Raw genomic sequence first — 16,728 nt, forward strand, 5'->3', positions numbered from 1 at the left:
TGAGGCAGAGCACTCCTTTGCAAACTAAATTATAAAACAGCAGGGTATTAATTTTATTATTATTCAGAAATGAGCTTTATTGCACAATCAGGAAATTGACTGGACACCTACTACACAATGATCTCCAACACCACATGCTGATGAGGCAGGAGGATATTTTCAGCCAGCTTCTTTTCCCAAGTTTCCCTTCTTCCTGTTCAGTTGTTAGCTCCCGCTTGTTAACCTGTGGCAGGGGGTTTTTTTCCCCACTTTTATTTAGAGGAAGAGTTTCACCAGTAAGGGAAAGAGGTTCATTATACAAGTAATTTAAAAACAGAGAGACAGAGAAGCCATTCCTTAGAAAATTGCTAAAATCACTCAAATAACATTTTTTTAACTCCCCAAGAAGCTTTCTTCCTACCAGGTCCCTTCCAATTCAGCATATTCTGAGACTCTGTGATCCTGTATAATTCTTTAGCATTTGAATGCACGAGTTCTGAGTGTTAATAACACTCCTGTGGTACTTCCAACCAATCCAGAAAGAGACAGGAGGTTTTATAAATGTCTCAGCATTTTAAGAACTACTTTCGTGGGGTTTTTTGGTGTTCAAACTCCATGAAGTGTGCTTTTTTTCTTAATGTGTGATACTTCAGAAATGCAGAGTGCTCATCTCTTGAAAATGAGTGCTCTAAAACAAATTAAATTTGCCACAAAGATATTAAAGGGCCCAAAATAAATTCTCACCTTTGCCAACTCTGTCTGATGCAATTATAACCAATTATAAAACTATTGGAAACCAGTTAGTTAGCATTTTAGACACTGTAGGAGGACTCCTGGCCAAGATGTATTTTGAGATATCTTAGATTTTAATGGAGTTGTAATGAAATATAATGGCAGTAATACTTACTGCCTATGAAAGCCTTAAAATGCTTACCATTACCTTTCTCACACAATTAATTTCAACATGATATTAACACAATGTTGGTATTTATTACACAAAAATAAAACTGTAAGGGCATATTTTCAAGACATACTCTGAATATTACTCTTCAGACTACTTCACATTTATTCTAGTATCAACAGTTACATTTAAATGAAAATTAGCAATTACTCATAGAATGTCAATGCAAGAAAATCAACCCTGCCACATGTACTTTCTCAAATGTTAGTTTAAATATTCAGTTCTCATCAACAGTGTGAACAATAAATCACAGCACACTTCATGGATGATGTAAACTGTCAAAAGTAAATGTATTCATTGTTTCAGCTTTCAATAATTATCTCTATGCCCTATTAATATATAATAATATATTAATTCTCCTAACTCTCACTGCCCAGACAATTTTTTAAGCAGGAGTTTATATACAAAGATATGATATATCCTGAGAATTTAGAGTTGAGAATTCTTTCAATAAAGCTAAAACCTTAGTGTTCCCTTGCTAGGTATTACTTCAGAAGACATTCCACTGAACTTTAGGAGTCAATAGATCTGGGGCAAAAGGTGCATAAGATACACCAGAACAACCATTGACCTAGTCCTTCCACTGGAAGGATTTTCATGTGCTCTTCTTTGTGGTATTTCATTTATCATTTCATTTCCCTATCTGCAAAAGAGGGACCCTAATGCTGTCTTCTTTTTTAAAATGTTGTCAAGATTACATGCAAGAAAAATATTAAAGTCAAATCCAGAAATAGATATAGATTAGTAGATAGATAGATTTGCTTTTGCAAATCTTGAAGAGCAGAAGAATAGCAGTTGTTCTGTATTATTAGAAAGAAAAAAAAAGAGAGATCTGACTTGTTTCTTCCCCTTATAAGTTTCTGTATATCTTTCCACAAGGAGTGGCTGATGATTCAGCCATCACCATGCTTCTGGACCTCAGTCTTGACAAATGTAATTCACCCTGCATTTCATTCACAAGAATGTCAGAAAATATTTGGACATTTTTAATATATAGGCATTTCTGCAGCACATCTCCAGACTGTAGGCAGAGAAATGTACAATACCACTGAGTTAGACCTGGGAGTATAAAATGGCTTACAGAATATTTTCAGTGTGGTTTACAAATATTCTCAGGTTGTAGAGTATTGTTTTAAAATTAACACATTAATAAGAAGCAATAACTGCAGGGTCCTTCATTTCACAGGGTGTAAGTCAGCAGGCAGAACGCTTTATTTCCAGCTTGGGCTGCTTCCTCTCCCAGACCTCTGCACACACACAGGAGCAGTGGATGTCAGCAGGAGCACACAGCCTCAGGGGGGCACTCCCTTTTGCCTTTATTGAAGGCAGGCTGGAAGCAGGGCAGTGCTTGCAGGTCCCCTGGGCCCCTCCATCTCCCCACTGCACCCACAGCCAGTAGGCTCTGCAGACACACAGCAGCATCCTAGAAAATGTTTGGTGGCAGTGCTGCCAGTGGTACTTTACATGGATTTACACCTGCACAGTGAATAAAAACAAGAGCAGTTCAGGTATAAGTGGCATGTTTGCACATTAAAGCAGCAGGAGCCTGTTGATGAGCAGACTACCTTCAAGCCAGCCCTGATCATTGTGGTGCTTGCAGTGAAGATCTTCAGGAGATGCTGTTGCCTACTCTCTCTGACTTTCACCTCCCCCTTGCCATTTAATCCCAACTGAATCCTTCCCCACTCATAGGACTGACTACTTTGTGCTCCCAGAGACACAGAGCTGCAGCAGAGCTCAGGTCAACAGACCAATCCAATCAGCATTTCACTGAAATTTCACTAGTGTGTAGTGCAGGGAAAAGGAAAAGAAGCAGATATCAAATGCCTTATTCTTACCTTCATCTGCATTTGGGAAAACATGCAGTGCAGCTCCAGAACATGTAATTTCCTTCAAACATAGTGTAGGTCATTGTCTGGGTCAGAACTGTTCTCAGCTTATTCCAATGTCTCTTTTACAGGTGAGAGTGTACCTGGCAATGTCAGGCTGTGATATCTTGACGTGGTATCTGCTTTGTGGGTGGATATGTAAAACAGGAGTCTCTGCTGTGAGTTCTCCCCTGTTGAGAAAATGGCTAACAATTTTCTGTACAACATTTCTGTGTTGCTTTCTCTCTCTCAAGTTTATAAAAAGCAGACATGTAGGGCCCTCAGAAGTACTGCTTTTTAGGAGATTCCTATTTCTTGGTGAAGTTTTTCACACTGGCAGTTAGGAGGAAAAGTAGACAGCAGCATAAGGGTACTTCTTGGAAGAAAGTAAAGGAGGTAAGAGATAAATGCAAAGGAAGGAATGGGGGAATGATAAAAAACCTGGAAAACAGAGGAAGACTGTGCCAAATCCTGGTAGGGATTCATAAGGAAAAGTTGGAAACTTATATGGAGGAGAAGAATGTAAAGGAAAATATAATAAACCATGGCAGGGGGTGGAGGAGGGAGGAGGTGGGCAGGGAGAAAAACAAAAAATAGAAAAAGTATATGAGAAGGGATAAGGAAAATAATAGTAAAGGTTTCTTCAAGGCTGTGTTCTGTAAATGAGGAAAGGGAACAAGATACTGAGAGAGTGATTGTGCACAGACTGAAGAAGTGTGTGGGAAGCAGGGATATGGTGCTGCCTTCAGCAAATACACAGCACTCTAATCCTAAGCAGACACTGCCCAGAGCCTTTACACTTGTCTGAAGTAAAGCTTCAGGCCAGATGATGGAGAGAAACCAGTGCAGGTACCAATTATGTATGATCTTCTTTTAACTGCAAATGACAATGCACAGAGTTGATCCCCTGTACAGCACCTGAGACTGCAACTGTAGAAATCTGGTAGCCTGCCTCACCAATTGAACACAGAGATTATTTCATCTTTTCTTTACCAGTGATTTTTAGGCAATTATCCTTCTATTTCTGAACCCTTCATTTGCCTGATTACCATAAATTTCCCACAGCACCTTCCATAATAACCTAGGATAAACAGAAGCACCAGCAAGTGTAAATTATGGAAGAGAAACAGAACTGGAATTATATAATAACATCCTTCCCCCCTACAGAGAGCCAAAAGGAAAATTAATCTTTTGTTGTGTGCGTCTGGGAACTTTAATAATATGGTAAAAATAAAAAATATTTTTACATAAGTCCAACTCTTAATTCATTAAGTAAAACAGCAATACCATATTGCATGGGGAACACTGTGTTTAAAAACAAAAGCCAAAGCTAACAACATTTAAACCAGCAATTTTAAAATAGTACCAAAATCCTCTAATTCTCTACCATGTTTCTCTAGCTATAAAGGGGCTTTTTCCACTAAATATAGTAGGTCTTTTCCAGCTCTTCCTCCCTTTCTCTAACCCTCTCCTCTCCCAAATGGGAGTGGAGAGATATTAAAACTGAGCAGAAAAAGAATAAATGCCTGTATGCAGAGATGTGCTCTTATCAGAGCTGACATAAGGAAATGAACTGTCATTTTCATCCTAAAAAGAGGTAGGAAGTATAGGAGGCTCCTACCTCAAGTTTACAAAAAAGTATTCAGCTGACCATATCATAACATTGAGAATGGCTGAATTTAACTGTTGGAAAAAATTGCCTTTTTTTCTTCCCCCTTTACTCCTTCCTTCCTAGTAACCGTGAATCCACCATTATCATGACTTGCACGTAAGTCTGAAGATGAATTAAAAAGCATGGCATGATTACCAAGCACATCCATTCCACCAAAACACATATTTCAGATTTAGGATCCTGCCTGGGAGAGAAATAGGTATCTATCAATGGCTGTGAATTTGAGCAAGAGTAGCTGACTAAAGACTCAGGTGAAGAAGTGCAGAGAAATATCTTGTGGATCACAATGATTAATTGCTCTGTGTTTATAGGCTTCCAATACATTAAAATTATTTGCTTCCCTGTATGTGCAAGTAAAGACTGTTCACTATTTGCCTTTGAGAGAAAGGGCTGGAATAAAAAAAAAAAAAGGAAGACAGACTGGTACTAATTCAGAAATACTGGACAAGTAAGTGGGCCTCCTTTTTTTTCCCAAATAATACTTCCATGCAGGGATATATGTTGGTGCAGTTTGCCCTTTGCAAGTGCTATATTTTTCTCTACATGCAATTACCCTCTTCCATACACACTTCAGTGAGTAATAGCAAGCATAAAGCCAGCAGGTTGCATGACACACCATGCTTCTACTGCTCTGAAACTGCAACAAAGCCACAAGGCCACTTTTAAAATCTTGTAAACTCCTTGAAGTCAACTTATATCGATTTCTTTACTATGCACCAAAGATGCCTTACATGACAAACAGAATATCCAAGTTTTTCTCACCCTACCAGCCAAAGTCACATGAAATTCAAAGAGTAAAAATTCAAAAATCAACTTCTTTTTTTAGCAGTCCAGGGCAGTTGTGATTTGGATAAATTAGCAAGAAATCTTGTCTTCTCTCATTCTATAAAACCATTCAAGCAAAAATGAGCTATTTACCAGTCAGATGGGTCAAATTCTATGTCCTCTCCAGTGGAAAGATATTACTCTAAATCATCTTTTGGTTCTATAGAAAACATAAAATACATTTAAAAATACAAATTTATAAAATTTCTGTTATTGATGTACAAGTGGTAAACATGCTATTTATATTGCCTTATTGTAAATTTTTCATTATTCAACACATTGAATAGCAAAATAAACTGCAGGTTGATTTTCTACATGGTTCATGACTGTTTGCTGCCATGGTTTTCCTTTTGAAATGCAGTCATCTCTAGAGACACGCTCCATTCAATTACACATCACAGTTTTCTCAAGGCATGAGATACTTCCTTATTGTACAAAATGTGAGAGCTGAACTGTGCCCCTTTCTTTGAAGCTGATTCAGAGTATATTTCCCAACATCTAATGTTGGAAGTAGTATCCAAAATTACAATTTAACTATTTAAATGATAGAATGAATGCCAAATTCCCAAGGCTCAGCCTAAATCAACTTGTTCATTTTATTTTTTTGGTGCTCAGAACTGGGGAGCAAATAACACAGCTTAATCTATTATTTTTTATGAAATATTGTGCTTGAGGAAATCTTTTGAAAACATGGGGTATTCAAATGTTTGCTGCATGGAGATGTGGTAGATACCATAGAGGCACTTGCCACAAGAGATGAATCTTTAATTTGTCCCTCAGTGGCTGGATTTTCTCTGGAGGAGATACAGAGAAAATATCCAAGCTAATTAAGCAGACATCCAATATTATTAAGCTTTGTCTTACAAGGCACAGAGAAGAGCAGCCTGACTTTAGCACTGCACAGCAACTGGGAAAGAGAGGAGCTCTGCCTCAACCCCTTCCCTGCTCAGCAGTGTCTGACAGGCTCTGGGGCTGGCTGCTCATGGCAACTCTCATTAAACAGGTCAGTTGGGCACCCTTTTGAGAATTACCCATCTCACATAAATACTCTGGAGGGATAGGAGTCTCACAGTGTGCTGTGGTGTTTTCTGTCTGGGTTGAGTGTGGTCCATACTACAAAATCACTTTCATAACTACATTTGTGTTGACAGCCTGAGGAAAGACAAGGGACTGAAAAAAATGAGGTGGAATTGTCTTATGGTGATTCCTGTAGGTCAAGATAGAGAGGCAGGGGAAAATTTTCTTTCCTCCTAATCTGCTCACATGCAGATTTATCAATTCATTTTCCACAGCCAATGCATTTAATTAAAGAAGAAGTTATGCATGGGGAAAAAAAACCCAAAAAACCAACTCAAACTGGAAATAGAGAAAGGAAGCAAGACCTTTTCTCCAGTGTGGAAAAAGGAAAAAATTTACCTATACACAGGTCCTCATAGTTGCACAGAATCACAAGTATGAAAAATGGCAAGGGAAAGTCATTGGGTGGTGGAATGGGCCACTACCATTCATTGTTTGTTTCGGGCCTGGTTTCAATTTGTATAAGATTTCCTTTCATAGGACTGTAAAAGTCAAACATATTAAGTTAATGGAAATAATTTTATTACATTTTGTTAGATTTTTCCATTAACAGTATTGACTTTTAGTGTCTTTGTTAATTAGATATTAATGGGAACATAAAAAATCAGCAACAGAATGACCAGTTTAAGGTCAGGAAGCTTAGGGACCTGACAACTAAGAGTAAAACCAGTTCTCAGACTGGGTTGGGAAAACACTTCATTGTGTCTGTGGAGAGGAAGTTAAAAAATTCTCTTATGGGTTCCATTCCCATCTTCATTTAAACTTCGATATTCAAATGCATCTCTTTCATGTTGGATTTGCTACTGCAAACAGGTTTGAGACATAACCCCATCTTGTGTGTGTTTTTTTTTAAATTAAATTCTGATGAAAACTGAAAATCACAACTAGTTTCTTAGCTGTTCCCTGTCAGCATCAAAGACTATTTCAGTTTCAGCAGAAGTCACTGTGCTTTCCCTCAGCAATAATGCCAGTGATGTTGAGCTTCCCTCAGAAAAACTCTTGGAAGTTCATATACCAATGTGAGAATTGTTTTAGATAAAGAGCAGCAACACACCTGCCAACCTTTCTTGCTGGTCTCTTCCAGGTGGTTCTACATATCTGTCCCAATGCAATATTGAAAATAAATGAAATTTTCCTGCTGTTGCTGCAGCTGCAGTTTCTTGCAAGGAACTTTGTCTTCGGCACCCAACCAACAAATCCAGTTTGGCAAAACCTATTAAAAAAACTTTCAGCCTCCCTAGATAGGCATGAACTTAATCAGAAGCACAGCTTTTAGGACAAAGGGCACTATGAGATTTGCTACACCAATATGTTTAGTGCTTTTCCTTTTAATATTAGCATATAGATATTTGAAGTTCACTTATGCATAAGCGTAAATCATGTATTGGCAGGCAGGATTATTCCTCACCTTAATGTGCAAATGAAGCCTAACAGACTCCTCTTTAATTACTGATGTTCTTCAAGTCAAGAAGTGCCTAAAGAACTGTATCTGAATTTGGCCTGCAGGAATTCTGGTAGGTGTCTCATGGTTTAATCTTTTTTGGACACAACTATTTCTAAATGCATTAACAAATTCTTTATTCCATACACGTTCTGCCAAGTCTTACTTTTAAAGTTATGAGAATTATGTACTTCTTACTACGAAGCCTAACTCTTTTGAGTTAGGTTGTGAAATTGTCCAGAATATTGTTTTTGAACTTGATCAAGTAGTTGTTCATTGTTTTCATCAACTCACTTCAGCAATCTTTTTTGTTTGGCATCATAAAGCATTTTTCATAACTTTCAGGGCCATTTTTGTACTTCTTTTTCACTCTTTCTCCTATTTTTAAAAAATATATGAGCCTGAAGTTTTGATCACAACTGAGGGGCTGACTCACCAGTGTAATATGAGACCAATCTTTCCAAATTATTAAGCCATGTTTTGCTTTACATTTCCATATAGCATAAACCAGAATGCCACTCAGAGGGGTATGCTGAGTTCTTCTGTAGACCAAGACATCCTGACTGCTACTTTTTGATACCTGGACAAGCAGATCATGTGTCCTGTTGTTCCTATGAATATCCGGGCTGATAAGGTTTCACAATAAAGGGAGAAGGACCTGTTCTTTAATTTATGTTCATGCAGTTTCAGTGAAAGTTCCATGGATGAAATACATCTCATAGATAAGGATATAACTATTTTTTTTTATATAAAGGATGATGAGGGAAGGAGAGAGAAAAATTTAGTCACCATCCATGACTTTACTGTCTTAAGTGCTGAGGAAAAAAAAGACACATTGTACTGTTGCTTTCTGCCTCCTGATTTGTTAACTTGAGTTAATTTTATTTGCTCTTGAGTAGATTTTCCACAGCTGTCTCTTTTTACACTTGATCTTCCTGCTTGATAGAGTCCCATCACAGGCAGACCCAGCACACATGCTGCTCAGCTGCTGTGTGTGTCCTTCAGTCCTCTTTAATTGGTACACAGTTTGCACTCTTTACAGGGATTCCACAAGGACAAAATTTGTGCAGGCAAAATGCCAGGGCAATCTTCACTGGAAAGCCAGATGTTCCATTTCATCAGTCGGAGGGCTGGTGTGGTCCTGCCGGGGCAGAGCAGGAGGGATCTGTGCCTCTTTCTCAAATCAGACACAGAGTTAGTTCACCATTTAGTTAACTGCTTCAGATTTTTGAAGTGAATTCTTTTTTTTTGCCATTCATTCGGAAATAATTTGAAAGCAAAATAAGCAAAGCACATCAAAATAATTGCAATCCTGAGTAAAAAAAAAAAAAAAAACTCCACTGAGGCTTTGAACACTTTATAAATTGCTTCTCAGTTAAGACATTCTTGAAAGACACATGCAGCAAAATGCTGTCATCTGAATTTTAAAAAAAAAGTATGATGATTGTGCTTGTTAATTGTGTTTGTTTTCTTATGACTAATTTATTAAGGACAATTGAGAAAGCTAAAGCGTTTGAACTGATTTTCCATTTGTTTGGCTATTAAAGTTCCTCTGTGAAATGTATGTTTACTTAAAGTATCTCCAGCTACCCATTTACAATGCATTTGTTAAATTAGTTAAGAGACTTTAATTGGGCATGGGGGATTTGTTGTGCTATTCCCCTTTCTGTTTACTAAAAATACATGAGAACACTGAGCAATTTATTTATAACCTTGTTATATTAGGCCATTACCAACATCAGATTTTTTTCCATAACGTATTTTTAATTTGCATTGACAGAATTCAAGTCATGTTTGCTTTTTTTCTGTTTTTATTAGAGCAGCCTGAAAACTGTTTCTAGTTAAATATGGTGGAACCACATATTTTATTTGGAACAGCATTCATAATAATTGGAACCGCAATCATAGATGTGGACCACCAAAAAAAGCAACAATATTGAATCAGCATAAGACAATGCTTTCTTTTGTATCCCATTAAGGTAAATAGTTTAAGCAGTTAACTATATTTGAGATTAAAAATGCACTGTACTTTATTGGTATTATCATGAAATAGACATGTCCTTATTTTGATCCGATCCTAGCCATTGCACACCAATTAAAACACAGCAAACCAATAAAACTCCAATGGCAAGGCTTTGGTTCCAGTGCTCCTCTGAGATGAGGGTGTCTGCACACCTCTTCAGACAGGCCATTCAGAGCCAGGATCAAATCTCTTCTAAAGCTGTCTCACTGCTAGAACCATGTCCAGGCAGACCTCTGTGCTCACCCACTGGGGAAACTCACTGGCCTGCCATGCCAAGGAAAGTGGTTCATTCCCAGGAACAAGCGCGTAATTAAATGTTTCAGCTTTCCACAACTAATTTTTTCTGTCTTGTTAAATGCAGTTCTTTAACAGAATTTTCACTCCAGCTGACACAGATCTGTTGTGATGGGATGAGTGAGTAAGTTAACAGCTGTAAATGTTAGCAAGTTATTTAAGCTGTTTTAGAAGTAAGACTGTTTTTATGGTAGAGGAAATCAACACCATACTCTCAATGCCAAATGTTTTTACTGAACAAAATGTTCTTTGAACTTGATTTGTTTTCCATAGCCCGAAGAACAATGTTCTGTTGTTATAAAAAAAATTGCAGTAATTTTTCAAAGGACTGTGTAGCCCTGGAACACGAGGCTAGTCCTGAACTGGTGTGAATTAACATAAATGTCCATTCCAATTGAGCTATTCCACTTTACACTAGCAGACTGCCCGGACAAATATGTATTGTTTAATGGAAAAGAAAACCCTTAAGAAAAACAAAATACTTCAGAGGGGAACATAAAAGGGAGTAAGATCATCATAGACACACTCCTGTCATCCTCCAAAATGCATGCAAGGTAACGTTTCTTCCTCTTTTCCTGCACATTATTCTAATCTGCAGAAATTATTATATGTCACAAAACTTCAGATTGTGCATCACTTCATCTAATTTAAATGTGGGGGTTAATCTACCTTTTTAGCTACCTTAACATCAGAAACTTCTCTTTGAACCTGCCTTTAGTTCTACTTTTTGATGAGAGCTATCCTTGGTTGGTTGTGGAATGCCAAACCTTATCTCTTATTCTAAGAGCCTAAAATTAATGACAGTTTGTGTGCAGAACCCAGGACTTCTTGTAAGACCAAAAAATCCTTTGTGCTGAACTAGGACCTGGTTTGATTTCTAAAACACATTCAGAATAATTTTACTTAGGTTAACTCTTTTATTTTTTAGGAGTGCTCCAAGAACATGGAAATAAAAGTGAAAAAACTTAATGAGTCCTTTTGGGCTTTATGACTGCAATCAAAAGCTTAGAAAGAATAGAGGCAATAAACCAATTGATGGTACTGTACATCCTGGCATAAGCAGCACAGGGGAGGGTATTTGCCTGACTTTGATGGAAACTTACTGCTAAATCTTATGTTCAAGAACTAGGAAAAAAAGTTAATACACTTATATGATTTTTCTTAATAGACTATATATATTCAAAAATGTATAATAGCAGTAGGAAAACATGGAGACAGTTTTAGTGAAGATGTTGTTTGAATCGCTGAGTTGATTTTTATGTTGTTTACTTACATGTTATTTCACATAGCTTAAAGTAAATGTAGTTTTAAATCCTGGGCAAGATAAACACTGGCTAGAAATTTGGGGGGAAAAAAACCAAGTAAAAATTACAAATATTTCACAGAGCTTATCAGGAAGTGTCAAGAGCAGCCTTCTTGGTGAACAAAGAGTTTAGCAGCCAGCAGCTAATATTCTCACAATGCCATCTTGACAAATTTAGCACTCCAGATCCTGAGAGCCCAGATTTATACCCATCTGGCAATACTGAGAGGCAAACACTCATCTATCAGATGTGCTGCAGAGCTCACGTTCCCATGCAGAGAGCAACAGCCATCCTGTTTTCATCTCGAGCTATCTCCAAGCATTGCGCGTTTCCTGATTTCCTTGTCCTGAGCATTGTGCTCTGCCTCAACAGGGGAGACACATCCAGCCACCTGAAGCTGCTGGAGAGCACTCACAGAAATCCCATAGGAAATGTGGGGAAGAGAGCTCATGCCAACAATACTGAAAGATGCCTACAAAGGACATGAGAGTGCATTTGCTTTTGTGGCACAAGTGAACAAATGCAGCTTATAAGCAGAGAGCAAGCAGAGATGACAGACACCTGTAGGCTGGCTAGCACAACTTCAAGGGATGAGTCTAGGGTTACATTTGAGTTCCAGGATGTTTCTTGCACAGGAAATGTATTTGCAGTTATGGAGAAAAATGTTTCTTTTCTAATGTAACCAGTGTTGGTTATAATCTTTCCCAGGTTCATCATTTCATTTCTGTACTAAATGCAATGGCAGAAGGTCAAAAAACAGATAGGATCTGAGCTGCTCATTTTCTTCCTGCAGTAGGAAAGCAGAGCAGCAGAACACTCCCTGAGCAGGTGACTTCTTCTTGACTAAAACTGATCTTAGCAGAAATTAGTAGTGTATCAGAATTCCCACTTTATTTATCCAAGAAATGGGAATAATGCTCTCCACATAGATTTAGGTGTTTACTGATCAGATCCCTGACTAGAAGTTGTCTTTCTTTAACACTTCCAAAGTGCCTAAAATTAATGGCCTATTTTCATATAAGAATTTCTCCTTATATTTCTCATGTTGTTCACAGGCGATCTGTGCCATTTAAGAGCCATTTTTATCATAACAAGAAAGCCCTGTAATGAAAAGGAAAAGTATCATTTGCCATTGAATTAATTTCTTCAAATAAAAATGCCCCTTTTTCAGTGTAACTAGAACTCAGGCTCATCTCAGGCTCTCAGGAAGTTTTCCTGAAACGGAAACAGAACTACAAACAACTCATCCACCAGACTACACAAAGAGCCACGAAGCCCAGTTAAATGAAGTCCAGTTACTTTCTGCAAAGGTTGATCTAAACTTTTGGCCCTGGAATGGAAGGAATGAGGAAGGAAATAAGAAAAAAGTAAAGAAGGAAGAAAAGACAAGAAAAGATTGAGGCACACAGAGAATATACATGAGAGGTACTACTGTACAGATGTCTAACTTAACAAAAATGCTCTATGTATTACCAAGGGAAGAAGTGAACAGAACAGCCAATAATAATTACCCAGAAAGAATATTAATAAAATAATAACAGCAACAAGAATGTTATAATCTCAGTGTTGATTTTGGCAGCATTCACAATATAAATTGCATTGTTTCAAGCAGCATCCTTTCCCAAAATTCACTATCACCCTAGAACACGCCTTGTGTAATACTTCCATGTTATGAAGTGGAAATATGCATTCCTTTATACATTCGTTTGACTTCTATTATACACATATACCTGTATTTAGAGGAGCAGTTCAGTCATGTGTAAGAATATGTAGTTAAAGAACTCAAGTCATACTTATCTAAGCATGAGTAGCTAGGTTTTCAGAGGAACTCAGGCTATAACCTCCTTTTTATTTCAACATGAACTAAAAAGAAATGTCATATTTAAGTTTCTTTTTTTACATACAGGACTTCAGTCATTAACTTCCTCCCTCAAACATAACATATACCATGCATATACAATATATATGCCTTTATATCTCTCTATCAGTCTCTATTTCACAGACTCACACTTTCAAATAATGAGGTCTTATGAGCCCTTTTGGACACACAAATGATTGAAAATATGGAACACCAAATTCTCATGTTAATGACACCTCTAAAGGGAACAGCAGGAATTGGAAAATAAAACTAGACCAAATGCTCAACCTAACAACTCCCCGGTGAGGTATGGCTGTCTAGGAGAGTGTAATAATGAGATCAAATACAAATTGCAATATGAAAAGTGAAGATTCCATATGCAATATGAATAATACAAAATTACATTAGCAAAGTGACATTTTCTATTAGTAGAATATCCTACAGTATATGAATCCACCTACTTTATGCAACATACCCAGGCTCTTTTATATTTCCTAAATTTATCTTATGGTAGTTATTTTCATGTGAACCAGAGCACTTCAGAGGCAGTAAAAAGCCATATTAGCAGAATACCTAACATCCACTTTCATTCCTTCTCTTCAGAGCTGGCTGCAGAGTGTGGCTGCACAGACACTCTCCACACAGAGCCCACACAGGCCCAGGCCTCCCTTGAGCAACACCACATTTGAGTAACCAATACAGGGGAGAAGCAGCAGTTGAGAAGGAAATTCAACCATCATCTTATTGCAGCTGACAGCAACTCTTTCCTGACAAAGCAAACATGCACAGGCTACAGCTGCTGATGAATAACGTAATGATGATTCACGTAAATGAATTTAATCCCTGTGGTATGCAGATACCTTTTTTATTTGATATGCCATCCTCCAAAGTCCCCTAAAACCATATTGTAAGGAAAAAATATAATTCTATTTTCTTCTGATACATCAGGAAGTAAAACTAAGGATTCATCACGTATTTTTTGCTTCTGAAATGAAGGCCAAAGAACATGGCAGTAGCAAACCTTAAATCAGCAACAACACTTGACAGGATGGGGTGTCTCTGGCCTTTATGGATACCAAGTCTCCTCCTGCTTCTGTCTAGAGACATTCTGTGCAGCACAGCGCTGGCAGGCTTTGGCTGCACTATTTGCTCTCATTTGTATTTCTGTATTGGATTTGGCACAGTAGGGAACAGTCCTGAGCAATTTATTTTCTCCAGCCATGCTATTCAGCTCCTCTCACCCCTGGGGACTGAGAGGAAATCTTTGACAGGTAGACAGCTCCCTGTGTATAAAAAAATAATTCCCAATGTCAGCCAGAAATCAGTAGTTGGCCAGCTGCAGTAAACACAGTGAAGTAAGAGAGGGGGCAAAAGAAAGATATTTGAGATGAATTTACATCCAGGGAGAGTAGATGAGACAAGTGGCTGCCAACCAACGCACCTGAGCATGCAATAGGGACTGAGAGTTTGCCATATTGGTATTTATATCTTAGGTGGGATTTCCTGCTGAGATGACCAAAGCTGTACTTTAATTGCCATTAGCTGGAGTAATTTATTCTAGTCAAATAAAAATGTCACTGATGAAAGCTGCTGTTGCTGACATGCTGATTGTTTTCAGCACTGACACGTGCCAACACCAGCTTTAATGAAGTCATTTGGTTGTTTCTCAAAGAAATGTTGCTCAAAATGATACATCATTCCAAAGCTACCAAGCACCATGAACAAGAATCCTTTCTGGAAGAAAAATGTTCACCCTTGTAAAGAAGGCAGAAAAAGACCAAGGCATTTAATTTCCAAATATTTACTTTGGCCAAATGGTTACACTCAAACAGCAACAGAAGACATCATAATCATCATTCAAATATTTGCATCTATTCCATAATGCTCTGCTCAAGCACTAAATTCCCCACGGACATGAAAATAAAAAATACATAGCTGGGCATAAATAAAAAGAGAAATTATTACATTAAGCTATATAGTTCAGTACAGGAATAGCTAACAAACAGGTAAAATTTCCTACATAATAATTTATTATAAGGAATTGAACAGTAAATCTGGAGGGCTTGAACTTGCAGGCATCCCAGTAATTTCAAGTTTTGCATTTGAGAAACAACACTGCCTTCATTATTTTCTACTTCAGTGATTCTGAGCAGGAAGAATTTTAGGTCAGCAGTGAGTCTGAGTTACTGCTGATAACTCAACAAATAAAATTCTGCCCTATACTTCATTCTAGGGAAAATAAGGGAGCACAGGGCAAGGAAATTACCTATCTTTTAAGACAGGTAGGAGACAAGAATCTGTTAGCCATTGAATTTGAATTTTGAAATTACTTTTGAAGACACAGTAATGGACTTTCCACACGGAGCTTGAGACACGCAAGACAGCATCAGAGACCTGGCCATTTTTGCCTCTGTTGGTCCGTGGCATGTGAACCTCATATTCAGACAAATTAAGAGGTATATTTGGGAGATCTGGTATAAGAATTAACTAAATGGTGATAAGAAAGCTTTAACTCTGCTAAATATGGCAGTGACTTAGAAGAGGAAGAACTTATTTTCCTGTGGTGGTGAGAAGAAAAATTTTAACTATTTGTGGCTTTTGTCCCATAAGTTCAGTACATTCATATATGCGACTGGTTTTACAATATATTAAAAATAAACATCTATACTAAAACATTCCTGAATTTAAATTATACTGCTGTAATAGTGCAGTCTCAGAACAACTGTAGGTGGAGTTAAAAGTCTCCTCTCACTGCTCAGTCCTCTAGTCTGAGAAAAAAGCTTGTTGTTCTCTGGAGAATACTAATATATGTGAATTAACACATGCTCAAAAACATTATTTTAGTCCATCCTTAGCCCTGATGGCACCTGTCAGTTTTTCAATTGTCCACATCCCAGTGAAACCACCAGGATTTAGGCACACTCTTCTCTGCATGTCATTCAGCATGGATGAGCATAAAAACTAGGGACCCAACCATGAAGAAATCAGAACTCGCACTGTAGTAAATTGCCTTGTAAGTTTTATTGGCATTTATACTTCCATTTCTTTCTTTTACTGTCTCTCACCACTTTTTTTTTTTTTTTCTTATATATAAAGTACAGAGATTTATCTTTTTTAACTGAGTTTACCTAAGTGCTCTTGTTTGACTGTACAGGAGATAAACAAAACTGTAAGGAAAAGCCATTACTTTTCAAGTGCTTCTTCCTTTAAAAAACATCCAAGGTATTCAATATGTTAATTAAATTTTAATTAGCCATTTCCTTTGTGCTAAGAAAATGCCTATTTTATTGCTAGAACAAGCAACTTAAGATTGCATGGCATTATCTTTAGAAAGCAGGCTACTAGTTCTTCTTTACAGGAGAAAATTTCTGTGAAAGGCACTTTCAGATTAGAAAAGTTATGCTGAAGTGTTTAGAACTGCAGAAT

The 16,728-nt window shown here is 37.5% G+C and overlaps 1 protein-coding gene and 1 long non-coding RNA gene across 2 annotated transcripts in view; one reads left to right on the forward strand and one right to left on the reverse strand.

Annotated features, from left to right (window-relative positions):
- The window catches only part of LOC111931945 (uncharacterized), a 193,271-nt gene that overhangs the window by 171,434 nt on the left and 5,109 nt on the right, over window positions 1-16,728 (forward strand). The window lies entirely within an intron of this gene.
- LOC147652198 (uncharacterized) lies at window positions 52-4,890 on the reverse strand. Its single transcript, XR_015289140.1, has 2 exons — window positions 2,779-4,890; window positions 52-2,416 (listed from the first exon to the last, which is right to left on the reverse strand). It is a non-coding gene; the product is annotated as an uncharacterized LOC147652198 (long non-coding RNA).

Source organism: Cyanistes caeruleus, chromosome 7 (assembly GCF_971803275.1).
Source record: "Cyanistes caeruleus chromosome 7, bCyaCae1.hap1.1, whole genome shotgun sequence".
In the NCBI taxonomy this organism is placed as follows: Eukaryota; Metazoa; Chordata; class Aves; order Passeriformes; family Paridae; genus Cyanistes; species Cyanistes caeruleus.